Source organism: Manihot esculenta, unplaced genomic scaffold, assembly GCF_001659605.2.
Source record: "Manihot esculenta cultivar AM560-2 unplaced genomic scaffold, M.esculenta_v8 Scaffold64, whole genome shotgun sequence".
NCBI lineage: Eukaryota > Viridiplantae > Streptophyta > Magnoliopsida > Malpighiales > Euphorbiaceae > Manihot > Manihot esculenta.
In genome coordinates this window covers 1,707,677-1,714,851 of record NW_025215481.1, presented here as the reverse complement: position 1 = coordinate 1,714,851, position 7,175 = coordinate 1,707,677, and the positions used below count along the sequence as shown (strand labels likewise).

Here is a 7,175-nt window from a genome sequence, read left to right as displayed (position 1 = left end):
TAATGATATTTATTTGTGGTGAAAAAAATAATTTAACCAATGCTCTATTTTACAACAAGAAGATAAATATATTAATTCTTAAATAATTCTTGTTAATTTATGATTATAATTTAAGTATATGTAATAAAAAGTTTATCTTCATTATCTAATAGTGTTTGTTAATTATGATTTCCAAATTTGGGGTGTGACTAATAATATTTAATTTTAATTTTCAATTGAATTGTATTTTATGACATTATTATAATTTTCGAGGGAAAATAGAGAGATTAATCATAATTATAGTTAATTTTTTAAATTTTTGATAATAAAATCTCAATTTTTAAATTTTATTATAATTATAGTTAATTTCTAAGATAATTTACTATCTTAAATTAAGAAATAAGACAATAAAAATTAAATATTTTTAATATATATAGATAATTAGAATTAAGAGATTATTTATGTGGATTTTAATTAATATTTAAAAAATAAAATAAATAATATTTAACATAACATAAGCATGAATTTAAAATTTTATTAAAATTATTTTAAGAATTAGATATAATTTAAATAAAATTAAAAAATTTGAATATAAAATTAAAAAATTTGAATATAAAATTAAAAGTATTATAATTATGATAAAACCTAATTAGTTTAGAAAATGGATAATTAGTTTAAAAATTGATTATAATTATAAAAAATTAAAAGTTATAATTTTATAATTTAAAAAATTAAAATTTTAATTATAATCGTTATTAAATATAAAATTTTAATTATTTTATATCTAATAATTCTAAATAAAATAATAAATTTAACGAATGGTGGTTGGAGTGCGGGTGTAATATAAGGTTTTCGCTCTTGGAAAAAAGAAATATCGTTAAAAATATAGTCATAAATCTCAAAAATATATACTTGTAGATTTAATCGGATGGTAAGTGTATTTAAGTAAATATAAGAGATATCAAGTTTTACTCTCCCAATTTTTAATTTTATTTTAAAAATAAAAATCTTGAAAGTATAAATAGTAAATTTGATATAGAATATCCTATGACTATAATAAAATAAAAAAATTTAAATCACTTAGCATTCATCCATCTATTTATTTAATATTTTTTTTATTTTATAATTGTAAGAAAATAGTTGAAGTCAACCGGTGATAATTACGTGTAAATTTGTAACTAAAAATCCATTTGTTTTATGGTTTCATTTTAAACGTTTGAAATATTCAAGAAACTTGAGAAATAAAAATATTTTTTAGAAATGATATCACTATTTTTAAAAAATTATTTTCTCAAATTTGTGAATTTTATTGACATGTCTATATTATTTATATATAAATTGTATTAATATATTTTATTTTAATATTACAATCTAATTATTTTCCTTGAAATTAATTATCAGCATTTAATTTCTTTACATTTGGGAAATTAAAATAAACAATTAATGTAAAATATTTTTTAGATAAAGGAAAAAAAAATTAAGCCACTTATTTATCAACACCATTGTATATAAATCTATTAATATAATTCATTTTTAATATTATAATTAAATAATAATAAATGAGTTATCAAATAATAGTAAAAATTTTAATGATCTTATAAGCCAATAGAAGGATATTTAATTTGGTTAAATAATATATATCCTATAAAATTTCTATAATTATTATTAAAAATAAAAAATAATTTATTTTTAAAGTGTTAACTGCATATTTAATAATTAGTTAATTAAATTTAATTAAAATATATTAATTAATTAAAATTTATATTATTTTTATATGTGCTATTAATTTATATTTAAAAAATAATAAAATATTATATGTAGTATGACATTATATATTTTATATTTTAATTTTTTAAAATTAGTTAAAATTGTAATAAATGCAATGTTAGATAATTCGTTGAAATTTAAAAATTTAAATTAAAATGTAAAATAATATAAATATTAAATTTTTTTTGGCTAAGATTACAAAAAGCCTTTGAATTAAATGATTGGGGTTGACTATAATATCATCATGTATCGTCTATTTATAAGAAGTTTCTTTTGCTTTAAATAATATTTATATTAAATTTAATTTTTTTTACCATTATTATCAGTTATATCTTAATTTTTATTTAAATTATTATTTTTAATAACTACTTCTCAAAATTTAATGCTTTTTCTAATTAATTTATGATTTTAAAAAGTATTTTCTCTATTTCATAATTTTTATTATTTTTGTTATTCTTTTTTTTAACTATATTTTTTGTTATTCTAAAAATTATTATTTATTTTTTAAAATTATAATAATATATAAATTAATTATTATAAATATATTTATTTTATTTTATTTTTAAAAAATCTCTTAAAATATTTTTAATATTTAATAAAATTTAAAATATTTTAAATGAGTATAATTAAAATTAATAAAAAATTATAATTTTTAATACACAAGAAAAATAAAATAAATAAAATTATAAAATGAAGAGAATATTATATATATATATATTTTTAAAAAGTATAAAAAATATATATAGCTAATTAATTTAACATTTTTCTTTTAATATGATTAATATATATTAGCATAATTTATACATATATATATTTTTAAATAAATAGTAATAATTATGTTATTATTATTATAATTTTAAATAAGAATGATAATGTAAGAGCTAATTAATAACATAGAATTTTATGTATAACAAAAAAAAAATTATTTCACAATTTATTAAAAATTACTATTAATAATATTAAATGAATTTTCAAAAAACAATTTTATTTTATTTTCACATATTAAAATAAAAATTTTAAATAATAACGTACAACTTTCCGGTATTTCCGTGGCCGCATTAGAGTTGTGGAAGTCTTTGTCACAACAGTAACAAAGGCCAAGGGGCAATGGAATATTCGCTGATCGCGTGAACCAATAAATAGGGAGGTCCTTTCGTGAGCTTGAGCAGGCCAACAGTAAGCTGATTCAACTGATTGCTTCTGCCTTTTTAGCCACGATCTCTCCTTTATTTGCTTTTGCATTTGCCCTTTTTTTTTTTTTTCTGAAAAGACAGCCACCTATCAGCAACAGTGTGAATCTGCAATTCAGCCATACATCTACCAGATTCACCTCTTCATTTTTTACTCTCGTCTCTCTGCTCCAGCTTCTGCAGAATCCATCCCACTGTAGTTCTTACCTCAACTGCGATTCTCTCTCTATCTTCATCGTTGTCTTCCTCCAAGACTCGCTGCGATTCTACTGTATGTCGCTGGTTCTCTCTCTCTCTCTCTCTCACCTTCGATCTACTCTAAATCTGTTTGGTTTTGCATTTTGGTCTGTCAGATATAAAAAGAGAATTGAAACTGAAACTATTGCTTCGTCAAATCGCTTTTTTCTTTCTTTTTTTAGCATTTTGCGTTCCCCTTCCTCCCTTTCTCTCTCTTATTAATTGCCCATCGGGACCATACCCGTGAATTTATTACACTATGAGAAAAAACAATTACTATGCTTTTGAACGGAAGAATACAACACAATTTTTTTAGAGCAGTATATCATTATTATTATTTTATTTATTTTTCAAATTCTTCATTTATGAGTTTGTCTAGAAGTGTGTTTTTAAAAAAAATAAATTTAAGTTCTTATTATGTTTAAATTTTTTAGAATTAGGACATATATCAAGAAAATTTTTAACAGGCACCCTGATAACCAAAAATACTTATTGCAGCTTGTTTAGAAATTAGATTTTTGTAAGAATCCATTTCAACTAATTTCATTATTGTCAATACTCAGTGTTTGATATTCAACTTAAAAGAAGAATACTTTTAAAACATAAAAATAATGCAAAAATAATTTAATTATGTGATAGTTAATTTAAAAGCTTTTGCCGTAATTTTCTTTTTGACATGAAGCTTTTCATATTAGCACAGACTAATCTTTTAACCAACCTAACAGCCTATTTTCGGCATTGACAGCAGATTATGCTAAATGGTTTACAGCTTTTCGTGAATTGGGAGCTAATGATATCGAGTGGGCCTCAAACTATATAGGTATTATCTCTGCCATCTCGGAAAGCTGTATATACCAGAAAATAAAGTTGACTTTAGATTTTGCCTTTTGCATGTTCATGTCATTTGTCAAGTTGCACTTATTCAAATTGTTTATAATTAATGTCATATTTGTTTTATGTACATTCTAGCTTTACTTCTTTTCCACTTCATTACTATTGAATGTGCTTTGCCTTTTGGCGTTATTCAACTGGCTTTGCTAACATGGATAAGTATCTGATTATAGTCCTTTTTTTTTTAAATAAAAATTGGAACTTAAAAGTAAAATCGAAATCTCATACGCTTATTATTAAATTTTATTTCAAAAATTCTAATATTTTAATATAATATATAAATAATATTTATATGAAATATTCTTAAACATAACATTTGATATATTATTTTATTAATATAAATAAAATAAAATATAAATATCGTATCAATTAATAGATAAAAAATAAACTGCCATATATGTAGTAGAATTTGAATGTAATTAAAATATACTAATATACACTACAAAATGTTTTTTGGATTAATGATGGATTTTTTCATTACTAATACAAAATTGTTTTGGATTAATGACTGATTTTTTATTACTAATTAATAAAAATTTCGTAATTAACTTATTAGTAATGGATTAATAATATATTTACATTCATGATTATGAATCTTCTTGCTAATGCAATAACAACGGATTATTAATCCGTTATTAATTGTGGAATAGATTTATAATGAAATTTAATAATAAATTTAAAATATGTTATTAATTTAATAAAAATTTTAAAAAAATATGAAAAATTAAATATAGTACTAAATTTAATAACGGATAGAAATTTATTATTAATCCATTATTAATTTAATAAAATAAACCATAAAAAATATATCGAAATTATATTCTGCTACTAATTTTAAAAAATATTAAAAAAATATATTAAACTATTAATTTATTTCATTATATTTTACATTAAATATTAATTTAATTATAATAAATTATTAATTTTATCATTATATTTTACATTAAATGTTAACTTTAATATTTTAAATTTTATTAATTTTATGAAAAGATTATTATAAATTATAAAAAAATTTAAAAAATAAAAAAAATATGAGAGAATGGAAGAAAATGAGATACAAAAGAGAAAATAAAAATATAGAAGAAAATAATGATAAAAATGAAGAGGAAATAAGAAAATAGGGAAAAATTAAAGAAAATAAAAAAAAGGAAAAGAAAATGAAGAAAAATAAAAGAGAAAATAAAGAAAATAGAACAAAATAAAAAGAATGGAAGAAAAAAATTAGAGAATATGAGAGAAAAGAAAGTAAATGAAAGAATAATAAAAAAAAGAAAAATGATAGAAAGTGAAGAAAAAATAAAAGGAAGTAAGAGAAAATAAAAGAAAATGAAATAAAAATTAAGAGATAAAAAGGAAGATTGATAATGAAAGAAAAATGATGAGAAAATAAAAGAAAATGGAAGAGAAAAATAGAGTCATAATGTAGAAGAAAATGGAAGAGAAAAATAGAGTCAACCATAAAAATAAAAAATTAAGATAAGGAAAAAATGAAGAATTGAGGAGGAAGAGATAGAAAAAAACATGAGTGAAATGATTGAAGGGAAATAAGGTATGTGAGTAACGAATTGAATCCACCACTAAATTTGAAAGAAAAATATGAGTGAATAAAATAAAAAGATGATATTATTTTTAAATTTTAATAATTAAATTTTAATTTATTATTAATTTTTAGATTAATAACGAATTTTTTTTATTATTAAATTAAAAAAATAAAATTTAAATTAAAAATATGATATTTTTTTAAAATATAATAACGGATTATAAATTCGTTATTAATTTTTGAATTAATAACGGATTATTATTAACTTGTAAATTAGTAATGAATTATATTTATGATTAAATAAAAAGTTTAAAATTTTAAAAAATCGAAGGTGAATTTTTTTATTAAAAGAATAATAATTAAATTCGTTATTCAATCTGTTATTAATTTTATAATAAATTTATTATGTTATTAATATATTATTATTTTATTTATTCATTATTTAATTGATTATTAAATAATATTTATTTATTATTTAAATAATTTATTATTAAATAATTTAATAATTACTGGATTGAGATTTTATTACTAATTTTTATTACTTTTAAAATTAAATTTATAAATAATTTTATTAATTAATAATTTAGTAATAGATTATTATTTCGTTATTAAATAATAAAAATTAATAATTAAATATAAAATCCGTTACTAATTTGTAATTGATTTAAATTCGTTTAATATTTATTACTAGTTTGATAAATTTGTAGAATGATATAAATTTTTTAAATTAAAATAAAATCAATAATATTAATATAAATAAAAATATAACATCAATTTAAAATCAAATTATACAATTTTAAGATAATTATTAAAATTCAAATATATAAAAAATAAGTAAAGTACAAATTCAAATTTTAAACTAACTATAATTTTTTAAAAGAAATTATTATTATATAATTATAATTTATAATTTATTATGAATATGTTTATAAAAAATTTTTTAAAAATAAGTTAAATTTAAATTAGAAATTTTTTTAGTCTGCATATTAAGTTTGGATGGTGATACAATTATCTAAATTTAAGGAAGTGAGTGAAATTTTCTTTTAAATTAAATTATAAATCAATAATAGCATATTATGGGAAACGATATTCAATTACAATTACGGGAGTTTTACGTCGAGAGGCCTAATTGATACAACTAGGATAGATGATTAACTATGGACCAAACTAACCCATAAAGGAAGAAAATTCCTTTCTATTTACTAAATATTAAATTTATTATTTTTTCTATATTCATCTACAAATGGTAAACACAAGAAAACTTGCACTGGTTTATTGCATATATGGAAAACAGCTATTATTCTTGGATGGGCAGCAGTTGTAATTTTGAGATTGGCGACTCACCACAAATGCCAATGCACTTACGGTATTTGCTTCATTTGCATTTGCGGTCCTCAGCCAAACATCCCGCTCTCCCTTCACACCTTCTTCAATGCTTCTCCATATGTCTTCAGATCTTTTTATTTCTTCTTCTTCTTGATTTTTAAAGCAGGGACAAAGGGATTGACGAAGAGAAAGCGAAAGTTGATTAAACAAATCGGGTACCATTTTCTCGCCTACGAAGCAATTTC

At 19.2% G+C, this 7,175-nt stretch overlaps 1 long non-coding RNA gene across 1 annotated transcript; it reads left to right on the top strand.

Annotated features, from left to right (window-relative positions):
• Positions 1–2,854: 2,854 nt before the first annotated feature.
• LOC122722606 lies at positions 2,855–4,199 on the top strand. The gene is made up of 2 exons (XR_006349524.1): positions 2,855–3,207; positions 3,919–4,199. It is a non-coding gene; the product is annotated as an uncharacterized LOC122722606 (long non-coding RNA).
• Positions 4,200–7,175: the final 2,976 nt, after the last annotated feature.